This window comes from Bos grunniens, chromosome 9 (assembly GCF_055505025.1).
Source record: "Bos grunniens cultivar Pamir isolate PY7600 chromosome 9, Bosgru_T2T1.0, whole genome shotgun sequence".
In the NCBI taxonomy this organism is placed as follows: domain Eukaryota; kingdom Metazoa; phylum Chordata; class Mammalia; order Artiodactyla; family Bovidae; genus Bos; species Bos grunniens.
Window position 1 is genome coordinate 83,474,256 of NC_141173.1, and position 13,062 is coordinate 83,487,317.

Genomic DNA, 13,062 nt, shown 5'->3' on the forward strand with positions numbered 1-13,062 from the left:
TCACCGACTCAATGGACATGAGGTTGAGTAAACTCTGGGAGTTGGTGATGGACAGGGAAGCCTGGCATGCTGCAGTTCATGGGGTCACAAAGAGTCGGACATGACTGAATAACTGAACTGAAATGAACTGATAAGTTAAGTAGGAAAGAAACCTTATTGTAAAGAAGGAGAGAGAGCAAAGAAATTTAACTGTGTTTACCATGACATGGGGCAGAGGAAAAAAAAATCTCATCTGAGAATATGTAACTAAATTCAGCCCTCACGGATATGTGTGATCTTGATTTATTCTATACATGTAGTCTGGAAAAACTCAAGTAGCAAATTTAGAGTGATCCTTGTTTGGAAGTGACTCCAGACTAGTGACACAAGGAAATACTAATTACCTTTGGAGAGACTTAACTTCAACTCAGCCTTCAAAGTGTTTTTACAGAAACAATTCCAAGGAGAATGAGCTGCCCATAGTCAATAATCCCAAAGCATATGAAGCCCCATGGGAACATGTGGGACAAAAGACACCAGAACAGACCCATAAAGACTTTGGAGATTATTGTAAATTTAATATGAGATAACTATGGAATATGTCTAAATCACTTCAAATTAAGCTTGAAAATTGGAGCAGAGATGACTATAAAAATATCCTAACACACAGGAAAAATATCAAATAGAATTTTAGAAATTAAAAATATACAAAATAGACTTAAAATCCTATGGATAGATTGAATAGCAGGTTAGACAGAGCTAAAGAGAAAGAAACTCAGTGATCTGGAAGATAGAACTGTAAAAGTACAGAATATAGATTCAGAAAAACAAATGAAGGGAATTATGAAAAACAGAATAACTACTAGTCTTATGGAGGATAGGAGTAATGTATATACATATATAATATGTGCTTATGGACTATAAGAATGGCAAGGTACATATTTAATACATGTAATATATATTATATATATAATTTCAGGGATAAGTAATAGCAACAAAATTCAAGAGGCAATATCTGAGGGATAGTGAATGAGAATTTATCATAATTCTTGAAAGACACCAATCCTTACATAGAGGAAACTCAGTGAATTACAAGCAGTTCAAAGTATTCCACTGTATTCTAGTCCATCTCCAAAAGTGGGTTTCTCATAATGTCACAAGCTGAAACTAAACATATGGAATGCCTTCCATTATGTTTTAAATATTCCCTTAGTGCTTATGAGCCTTTAGGGGAGTTTCTGGGAGTGAAGTTTTCTGTGCCCAGGAGCAATGCAGACCTCTGAGAAAAGTGGAAGTGGCAGGACCCTATTGTAGACGGGCAGCCTTTGGGTATGTGTCATCCCCCAGCATGATCATCTTAAGACGTTTGTGGCTGATACAGAGAAAAGGAAATCTGGTCGTGAGGAAGATCTAAGGAATGATGGTGCTCTCTGCCTTATGTTGTCCCTTACTTCAGTCAGTTACTACTACGCTGATATACCAACTGGGGGACATTTGGGGGTCAAAGAAAACCGTGCTCCATGAATGATAGGCAGCCCATGTAAGTCTGACCAAGTCTCTTTAAAAATTCACTGTTATTTATGAGTTGCAGGAAGAGCATAGAAAGGAATCGAGTATTTGCATGTTTGTAAAATAATCCAAACGCTATGTTAGGGATTGCAGAGGTATTTAACCATTGACAGGAGTCCCACAGAGACCTATGAGGCCATCAGTGCTCAGAGGGAGGCACTTCTGCTGTTTGCTGACTGGCAGCATCTTTCCTCCTTATTTCTTGTAATACCACCTGTATTTCTTTACTTATCCACTGTGTTGCTTGAGTGGCAATGGCCCCACTCCAATTCTTGAGGTGGGCTCTGATGGCTTTCGGTTAAATTGAGTGTCTTCACTTTCTTGGGGAAGTTTTTCTCCTAGGATGGCCCAGTCAGGGTGTACCCTGCACCACTGCAGGGAGGCTGGGACCTGGGCTCCTTCACGTCCATGACAAGGTGTCCCTTGAAGACGGGGGTGGGGGGGGGGTCTGGAACTGGGGCAAAGACTCTTCTCTTGACCAAACCCTAGACAGACTCCTCTGCGCCCAACTAGACCCTATCTTGAGCATCTTCTCAAGAGCCCAGTTTTAACAAGAATCCTAATCCAGGTTATTGAGAATCCCTCCCCTTCAATATTTGATCACCCTTAATATCTGATCAGATTTCTCATGTCACCATCCCTCAGGTGATATGTGATCAATCACCTTGGCTTATCTTCAGCAAGAATCCTGTCAAGCAGGCTTAGACAGAATCTCTCTTAGCCCTGATGTTTTCTCTTAATAACTTTCCACCTGCTGACCCCCTTCCCTTGCTTCTTGGCCATTGATCCTGTTTTCCTTGTTGCATTTAGAGTCGAGCCCAATCTCTATCCCCTACTGCAGAATCTCATTGTTAAGAGTCCCTGTGCTTATAACAATAAGCATGCCTAACTGTTGTAACAAGTGTCAGAATAAGTTTTTCCTTCAGAGATGCTATCTGTGGGGAACCAACAGGAGAAAATTGCAGAAAATAATGTAAAAGTTCATATGACATGGACCTCTGGACAACCCAGCTTGGGACCCATATTTTTTTCTGATCAAATATTTTTTCATTTCTTTCTTAAAGCATTTTGGATCAATTCTGTTCCTATTATTCAACATATTATGAACTAATATTAAATAGGAAATGGGATATCTAAAATATGCTTACCTTTGAAATCTGTACGTCTTATTCACTATACAGCTTTCCTAGTCATAAGGACAATCGTTGCTGTTGTTCAGTCGCTAAGTCACATCCAGCTCTTTTCAACCCCATGAACTGGGGTTGAAAGCATGCCAGGCTTTCCTGTCCTTCACTGTCTCCTGCAGTTTGCTCAAACTCGTGTCCATTGAGTCAGTGATGTCATCCAACCATGTCATCCTCTGTTGCCCCCTTCTCCTCCTGCTTTCAATCTTTCCCAGCATCAGGGTCTTTTCCAATGAGTCAGCTCTTCTCATCAGGTGGCCAAAGTATTGGAGCTTCAGCTTCAGCATTGGTTCTTCCAGTAAATATTCAGAGTTGATTTCCTTAAATCTCCATCCACTTGACCAAAAGTCTCAAAACAAAGATTCTAATCCATCTTTTGCCATGATAGTCCTGATCGGTAAATGAAGAATAGAAATATTGAGTTAAAATTCAAAATATGGTTTAGTAGCAATTTTTGTTCTAGTTATTAATCTCTTCTCCTGACAGAGAAAAACAGAAAAAAAATAAAGACTGATCAAAGCTCAAAAGAGAAAAAGACTGAATAAAAGCAGAATAAAACTAGATCAGAATATTTTGATGTTGGATTTTCTCCTTCTGCCATTTTGTAAAGCCAGGGTGTTTCTTTCTTGCAAGGTAGCATTTGTGGATTGATTTTGCTGGTGAAGAAGAAATACAAATTCTTTTGTTCAAGACAAGCAATTTATACAAAACACCAAAGCCCCTGGCCAGTACAAACAGCTGTTCAACACTCCAAGTCAGGATAAAATCCACATATTCATAATAATTAGTCCATATTGGAACTTGAAAGACATTTTTATGGGCCTTTTACCTGAAGAACTCTGATGATTCAGTTGTCTTCCTAACTGCTAAATTGATACCTATTATGGCATTAATTTTAGCAAACAGTTTCTAAGACTTGACAGAAATTTCTTTTAAATACTCATCATTCTGGTAGGGAAAGAATGTGCCTCAGATTTTATAGACAGAAATCAGAGATGCATAGAGAGATGAAATGTCCATTAATATCAGAAGCTGGCAAGCAGAAATGCATGATCAGCTTTCTTTGTAGAAGTTCAGGTCTTTTCTTGGTATTTCCTCTGCCTTCCCTGGAACCACTGAATTCACTCAAATGTTAGAAGGTTGTAAGTCATAGAGGGTTTCCCTGAGGCTCTGCGGTAAACAGCCCATCTTTCAACACAAGAGATGTGAGTTTTATCCCTGGGTTGCGAAGATCCCCTGGAGGAGGAAATGGCTACCCACTTCAGTATTCTTGCCTGGGAATCCCATGGAGAGAAGAACCTGTTGGGCTATAGTCCACGTGGTCTCAAAAGAGTGGGACAGGACTTAGAGACTAAACAACAAGCCATAGAGGAAAGACCCCAAGAGAAGCCCATGAAGTGGACAGGACTATTCCCAGACAGGTGTTCCCTAAGGAAACGAACTGGATTTTATGATCCAGCAAACCTTGTCAACTAGTAGGAACCGTCTTTGATTGTAACAATAGGTGAGCGACTACTACCAGGAAATCACTTTCTTTAAGTAAAGCCGGTGCTTTGTCTCTTCAGGTTCAGTGTGTGTGTGTGTGTGTGTGTGTGTGTGTGTGTGTAGGTATAAGGTTAACCTAAAGTCAGAATTAACCTTTGGATACAGAGCAATTTAAGGTATGCATCTATACTCTTTTTTCCCCCTGAGCACTGGCCCCAAATGTCAATTTGATGCTTTTACTCTAAATTTTAAAATCATGTCTTAGGTAATGCTAATTCTATTTATAAATTTTCAGAACTCTAACAGGCACAAATAACCCCAGATCATGCTGCAGTGAAAAAAAAAATCAATTAGCTCTTATTAGTTTTGGAAGATATAGCTAAAGACAAAAAGAAAAAGCTAAAAGACAAAAGACAAAAAGAAAAAGCTAAAAGACATTTCCTTGTATGTGTGTTTGCTTTCCCCTTTTACATATGCTTTATTTGTCCTCAGGCATATACAGGACATTTGAGTAACAAGTTCCTCTATGTAGAAATGTACCTGAAGCAACACAATAACAGACATTTCTCTTGTGTTAGTACCTCACAAGTTGTTGATTACAGTGGATTCAGTCACATACTTTCCAGGGTTGGGTAATTTTTAGTGAAGTCTCAATTCTAATTTTTCTCTGTGTCAAGGATTCCCTAAAAATATGTGTTCAAATAGTTCCCCTTATTGAAACACATTTTGTGTTTCAAAATATCAAATTTTGATCACAAACTGTGTGCATAATTGCTTTTCAAAGTTATTGGAGATTTTTTGCTGTCATTTGAGATGCAAAACCTGGCAAAGGTTTTCTTCTGAACTTCACTACAGGATGGTGGTAGTAAGGAGACAATATTCATTATGTGTCTTTTCTTGTGTCTCGGAGAAGATTAATAATAGTCTTGAAAAGTGATTTAGAAAGGGCATGCCATCCTTAATTGTACAAAGAGCAAACTATCAAGGAAGGCGCTTTGTACAGTCTATAAGTCTCCATAGGAATTTCTGTAAACAATTGAAAATGTTAGAATATTGAGGCCTGGAGCCCTGAAAACAGCGTGCAGCTAATGGCACCATTCAAAGGAATTGTCACTTCTCTCTTGTCCTTTTCATTAGTCACTGCTGCTTCTCTTCTGTTTTGCCAGTTTCATTTTTCCTCCAGGCAAACATTCTGTAAGGCAAAAGAGAAGAGGGTGGGAGACTAATTAGTGTGTCAAGGGGAATGAGAAGGTATGGTGAGAATTTCAGAATCTCATTTTCTTTTCACCCCCTTGGAATTGATTTTGCTGTCACCATTTAAAAAATAACAAATGGATGTGCTTCTATTGTTTGAAGGAGATAAAGTACTCTCTTCCTCTCTCCATATAATTTGCTGCAAATTCTATTAACCAAACATATATTTCAGAACCAAAATTATTAAAAATTTGGAATGTCTTAAATAATTTAATGATGGCAATGAAATGAATTGATTTGTATTTGTTCATATATGTAATTACTATAAATTCAGATAGAAGTATGTTAAAAGATACGTAATCAGATTAGAGTGCTTGCCAGGAAAGTAATGATTTTTTAAAAGCTATGCATTAGGGGGAAAACTTTGCAATCTGCTATTAAAAAAGCATTCCATTTATGCCATTATTTAGTTGCAGATTGAATCAGAGGTAAAGCTTTGTTGTTTGTTTTTTAATCCAGACCCCTGTCCCAGTAGAAAGTCTTGTTTACAGTGTGGTTTGTGAGTGTTGATGGAAAGTTTTCACAGATGAAGTCTTATTAATGCCATCTTGTTTTCTTATTGAGGGCGGTGGTAGGCAGGCTCCAGCTCTTTCTGTGAACGACCTTCATTTAATACTGAGAAGCAAGTGATCGATTCCCTTCCCTTGTTATCATGTTTTGATTGATAATCACATCCTTTTCCACTGGATGTTGGTGATATGGAAAAGTTAGACTCTTTTGCCAGGGCTTCATTAATCTGAGGTGTTATGTATTGATGTTGTTGTTCAGTTGTTTAGTCATGTCCAACTCTTTTTTGACCCTGTGGGCTGTATGTAGCCCACCAGAGCCTGGCTCTGTGGCTCTGTCCATGGGATTTCCCAAACAAGAAAAATGGAGTGAGTTGCCATTTCCTTCTCCAGGGGATCTTCCTGGTCCAGGGATGAAACCTGCATCTCCTGCACTGGGACTTGGGTTCTTTACCACTGAGTCATGAGGTGTTGATGAGTGAACATTAACCCTACATTTCGGTTTCATTACTTTTTTTGCTTTACTGGTTTCTTCTCCATTCTCTTGTTCTAAGAGATCAATTCTGTTGTAGGAGTGTTTGTTTCTAAGAAGTCTGTTTTCCTGAAGGTTGACATGAAGAGATTGATTTATTTCTCTCTTTCCTGCTCTGGAATGATACCACTGAGCTTATTATACTGTATTATTTATACTTATTTCTTTGCTTCATTAATTTAGTACCAAAGATTTCATGGTCTCCCTTTTGTTTCCTGTTGTTTTCTTGTGGAAAGTCATTTTAATAATGATACCCTGGGATTGGTTAATAGCAAACTTGCACAACATATGAATGAAGGCATTCTATTCTTTCTACTTGGAAAGTAGACTTTCCTTCTTTCTTTTTTCCTTTTTTCTTCTTTCCTCTTTCCTTCCTTTCTCTTTCTCTCTCTTTCCCTTCCTCCTTTCTTTTCCTGAGCTATTATATTCCAGGTCTGCTTTGGGAAACATATTTCAGTTCTTAACAATGGGGTCAAGGAAAATATTTGAAGACATTGAGTTATGAAATCAGGGTCCAATCCCCACACCCATAAACCTTAAAAAGATCAGATAGCCCAAAGGAGAATTAGGCAAGGGTTCTGTAAGGAATCGATCAAATTTTCTCCAAGTCCCTTTGAAGTCTGGTTTTCATGATCATCTGTGGAAGGCTGGGCCAACATCAAATCTTTTTCTTTTCACAGGGCTTTTAAAAACTGAGTTGAAAACCAATGGACTTTTATCAATTAAAAATAACTGTCTGCCTTTTCTAAGGGGAACACAGAAGGGAAATTGTTAGAAGTTAGAATAAAACTGGGGAAGCACTAAGTGAGGAATGAGGGTAGAGTGAGGTGGGGAATTCAGGGAGCTGAGGGCTGATGGAGAAGCTCAGAAGCCGACCCTTGAATCAGCCTCCTCAGGGCCTCATCCTGGCTGTGTTACTTTGGGCCCACCCCTTAATCTTCCTGACTTCCAGTTTCTTCTTTTGTGAGTACAAAAATAATTAATAAGTACCTCTTAGGGGTTTTTGTGCAGAGAAGGCAATGGCAACCCACTCCAGTACTCTTGTCTGGAAAACCCCATGGATGGAGGAGCCTGGTAGGCTGTAGTCCATGGGTTGCTAAGAGTCGAACATGACTGAGCGACTTCCCTTTCACTTTTCACTTTCATGCACTGGAGAAGGAAATGGCAACCCACTCCAGTGTTCTTGCCTGGAGAATCCCAGGGATGGGGGAGCCTGGTGGGCTGCCGTCTATGGGGTTGCACAGACTCGGACACGACTGAGCAACTTAGCAGCAGCAGCAGCAGGGGTTTTTGTGAGGCTTAAAGGAGATAACATTTACCCTGGACCATGCTTCCTTGAGGGCAGAGAACTTGTCTTTTGAACCTTTCTGTGCCCCAGAATGTAATACCTAATTTGGTGCATAGTAGGTGCTCAGGAAACAGTCAAAAGAAAGGGAAGGACAAGGAGCCCCAGAATAGGATATAAAATGAGTAGACCAAAAAGATAGGCAGGAAAACAAAAGAAGAAAAATAGAAAAAACAAAAAAGGGTCAGTTAAGCACAGAGAGCTGGTCAGGATTCCTGGTTAAAACTGAAGCATCCCAGAACCACTATGCCTTCTTCTCATGTCTCCTGGGGAGGGGATTTCTGCAGTCTTTTTCTAAAGCCCATCAAAGTCACAACTGCAAAAGCAGGATAAAAGTATGTAGTGGTATTTCTGGCAGGGGGGTGGAGGGAGAGGTAAAGTTTCTTTTACATGAGTTGGTAAGTCAGCCCTTACTACCCTAGCCAGTCAAATGCTGATGGTGGTTTGTTCAAAGTCCCATCTCAACCTACAGATTCATGAGAACTACAGTTTCAATGCCACTACCCGCACTGATCCACAACCAAAAACAGTGCAACCAATAAAATTGGCCTGTGTCATTGTCTTATTTATTTAGCCTATCTAACACTGAGAAGTAGTGGTAAGTTTTGTTTCTTGTTGTTTTACCAGTCTTCATCTGACAGCTTGAGAAATGCTTATGGGTTGTAGATGGCCAATTCAGAAAGGTCATCAAATGTCAGCTCAGCCATGGTGCATTACAAATGAATCCTGGCTGCAGTGCAATGCCATTTTGGTGCTTTATTTATCATGAATTTTGAATCATTCTTTCATACTTCACTCTACAAAATCTATGATGTTTTGATGGATTTGGGGGAATCACTCCCTCTGTTTAAGAACTTGAAGTTATCATGGACTTTTCTATGAAGATCTAGTTTTGATGTTAATTATTAATGTCTCAAAGTTCAAAATAATAAAATCTGTACATACCAATAACAAAGAAGGCAATAGGATAAACAGGAATGAACACTTTATAAGTCATCAATATGAGAGAAACTACCTACCAAGACAACAAAACCACATGCTTTTGAACTGTGGATGTTGGAGAGGACTCTTGAGAGTCCCTTGGACTGCAAGGAGATCAAACCAGTCAGTCCTAAAGGAAATCAACCCTGAATACTCATTGGAAGGACTGATGCTGAAGCTGAAGCTCCAATACTTTACCTACTTGATGCGAAGAACTGACTCATTTGAAAAGACCCTGATGCTGGGAAAGATTGAAGATGGGAGGAGAAGGGGATGACAGAGGATGAGATGGTTGGATGGCATCACTGACTTGATGGACAGGAGTTTGAGCAAGTTCTGGGAGTTGGCGATGGACAGGGAAGCCTGGCATGCTACAGTCCATGGGGTTGCAAAGAGTCAGATAGGACTGATCAACTGAACTAAACTGAACTGATATACATACACAGTATCTTCTTAAGCCAATGGTCTGTTTCTTTGTTTAAGGTTTTTATTTTATATTGCAGTACAGCTAATTAACAATGTTGTGATAGTTTCAGGGGACAGCAAAGGGACACAGCCATACATATACATGTATCCATTCTTTCCCCAAACTCTCCTTCATCCAGGTTGTGATATAACATTGAGCAGAGTTCCCTGTGCTATGCAGTAGGACCTTGTTGGTCATCCACTTTAAATATAACAATGTATACATGGGAAATAGATGGGGAAACAGTGTCAGACTTTATTTTTGGGACTCCAAAATCACTGCAGATGGTGATTGCAACCATGAAATTAAAAGACACTTACTCCTTGGAAGGAAAGTTATGACCAACCTAGACAGCATATTCAAAAGCAGAGACATTACTTTGCTGACAAAAGTCCATCTAGTCAAGGCTATGGTTTTGCTAGTGGTCATGTATGGATGTGAGAGTTGGACTGTGAAGAAAGCTGAGTCCCGAATAACTGATGCTTTTGAACTGTGGTGTTAGAGAAGACTCTTGAGAGTCCCTTGAACTGCAAGGAGGTCCAACCAGTCCATCCTAAAGGAGATCAGTCCTGGATGTTCATTGGAAGGACTGATGCAAAAGCTGAAACTCCAGTACTTTGGCCACCTCATGAGAAGAGTTGACTCATTGGAAAAGACCCTGATGCTGGGAGGGATTGGGGGCAGGAGGAGAAGGGGACGACAGAGGATGAGATGGCTGGATGGCATCACCAACTCAATGGACATGAGTCTGAATGAACTCTGGGAGTTGGTGATGGACAGGGAGGCCTGGTGTGCTGAGGCTCTTGGGGTTGCAAAGAGTTGGACACGACTGAGCGACTGAACTGAACTGACACGTGTCAATCCCAAACTCCCTAACTATTCCTACCCGCTCCCCCCCCAGACAGTTCTAGACAATCATAAATTCATTCTCTAAGTCTGTGAGTCTGGATAAACCAATGGTCTGTTGATGGACACGTGGGTTGTTTCTGTGTCTTGGCTATTGTAAATAGTGCTGCTCTAAACATTGAGGTTGCTTCCTCTATTTTGGTGCTCTCAGCACAGCAGATCCTCAGTCATCACTGGGTACTGGATGGTCAGGGACAGTCACCTCTGGGCTCTAAGAAGGGAGGACAGCTGCACTGTTTCATGGTCATTCTTTTAGAATGTCCAGGGGAGGAGTTCTTCAGGTGAGGTTGATGAGTAGGAGCGATTATGTGATCCAGTTTGCAGCTCTACTTTCTGTAACACAGATAAGGTCTATGTTTAAGTTTATTGAGCTCATGCCCTTTGGATATATGAAATTCTCAAAAGATTTTCAGTGTGTGAAAACTTCTTTGAATGAAAAATGAAATTTGATCTTTCAGAAGGGATAGTCAACACGAGAAGAGTGTCAGTAAAGGAGGTGTGACATTAGATTCTGTATCACTGAGCTTTCATGGAACACCTACTCTGTCCTAGTACTGTGCTGGATGTTTCCAAACAGAACAGGGAACATGATGATTACATGGGGCCAACACTTAGCCCCGATCCTGGTCACTATCAAGGAGATGGTAGGAGTGTAAGTCCTCCAGTAAATTATGTTGACATAACACCTATTCTTGCCTTGAGAACCCCATGAACAGTATGAAAAGGCAAAAAGATAGGACACTGAAAGAGGAACTCCCCAGGTCCGTAGGTGCCCAATATGCTACTGGAGATCAGTGGAGAAATAACTCCAGAAAGAATGAAGGGACGGGGCCAAAGCAAAAACAACAAAAACAACACCCAGTTATGGATGGGACTGGTGATTGAAGTAAGGTTTGATGCTGTAAAGAGCAATATTGCATAGGAACCTGGAATGTTAGGTCCATGAATCAAGGCAAATTGGAAGTGGGCAAACAGGAGATGACAAGAGTGAACATCAACATTCTCAGAATCAGCAAACTAAGATGGACTGGAATGGGTGAGTTTAACTTAGATGACCATTATATCTACTACTGTGGGCAGGAATCCCTTAGAAGAAATGGAGTAGCCATCATGGTCAACAAGAGTCCGAAATGCAGTACTTGATGTAATCTCAAAAACGACAGAATGCTCTCTGTTCATTTCCAAGGCAAACCATTCAATATCACGGTAATCCAACTCTACACCCGAATCAGTAATACTGAAGAAGCTGAAGTTGAACAGTTCTATGAAGACCTACAAGACCTTCTAGAACACCCAAAAAAGATGTCCTTTTCATTATAGGGGACTGGAATGCGAAAGTAGGAAGTCAAGCAACACCTGGAGTAGCAGGCAAATTTGGCCTTGGAGTACGGAATGAAGCAGGGCAAAGGCTACTAGAGTTCTGCCAAGAAAATGCACTGGTCGTAGCAAATACCCTCTTCCAGCAACACAAGAGAAGACTCTACACATGGACATCACCAGATGGTCGACACCGAAATCAGATTGATTATATTCTTTGCAGCCAAAGATGGAGAAGCTCTATACAGTCACCAAAAACAAGATCGGGAGCTGACTATGGCTTAGATTATGAACTCCTTATTCCCAAATTCAGACTGAAATTGAAGAAAGTGGAGAAAACCACTAGACCATTCAAGTATGACCTAAATCAAGTCCCTTATGACTATACAGTGGAAGTGAGATAGATTTAAGAGACTAGATCTGATAGACAGAGTGCCTGATAAACTATGAAAGGAGGTTTGTGACATTGTACAGGAGACAGGGATCAAGACCATCCCCATGGAAAAGAAATGCAAAAAAAGCAAAATGGCTGTCAGAAGAGGCCTTACATATAACTGTGAAAAAAAGGGAAGTGAAAAGCAAAGGAGAAAAGGAAAAATATACCCATTTGAATGCAGAGTTCCAAAGAATAGCAAGAACAGATAAGAAAGCCTTTCTCAGCAATCAGTGCAAAGAAATAGAGGAAAAGAATAGAATGGGAAAGACTAGAGATCTCTTCAAGAAAATTAGAGATACAAAGGGAACATTTCATGCAAAGATGGGCTCAATAAAGGACAGAAGAGGTGGCAAGAATACACAGAAGAACTGTACAAAAAAGATCTTCATGACCCAGATAATCACAATGGTGTGATCACTCACCTAGAGCCAGACATCCTGGAATGTGAAGTCAAATGGGCCTTAGGAAGCAGCACTAAGAACAAAGCTAGTGGAGGTGATGGAATTCCAGTTGAGCTATTTCAAATCCTAAAAGATGATGCTGTGAAAGTGCTGCACTCAATATGCCAGCAAATTTGGAAAACCCAGCAGTGGCCACAAGACTGAAAAAAGTCAGTTTTCATTCCAATCCCAAAGAAAGGCAAGGCCAAAAAATGCTCAAACTACTAAACAATTGCACTCATCTCACACACTAGTAAAGTAATGCTCAAAATTCTCCAATCCAGGCTTCAGCAATATGTGAACCATGAACTTCCAGATCTTCAAGCTGGTTTTAGAAAAGGCAGAGGAGCCAGAGATCAAATTGCCAACATCTGCTGGATCATGGAAAAAGCAAGAGAGTTCCAGAAAAACATCTATTTCTGCTTTATTGACTATGCCAAAACCTTTGACTGTATGGACCACAATAAACTGTGGAAAATTCTGAAAGAGATGGGAATACCAGACCACCTGACCTGCCTCTTGAGAAACCTATATGTAGGTCAGGAAGCAACAGTTAGAATTGGACATGGAACAACAGACTGGTTCCAAATAGGAAAAGGAGTACCTCAAAGTTGCATATTATTACCCTGCTTATTTAACTTCTATGCAGAGTACATCATGAG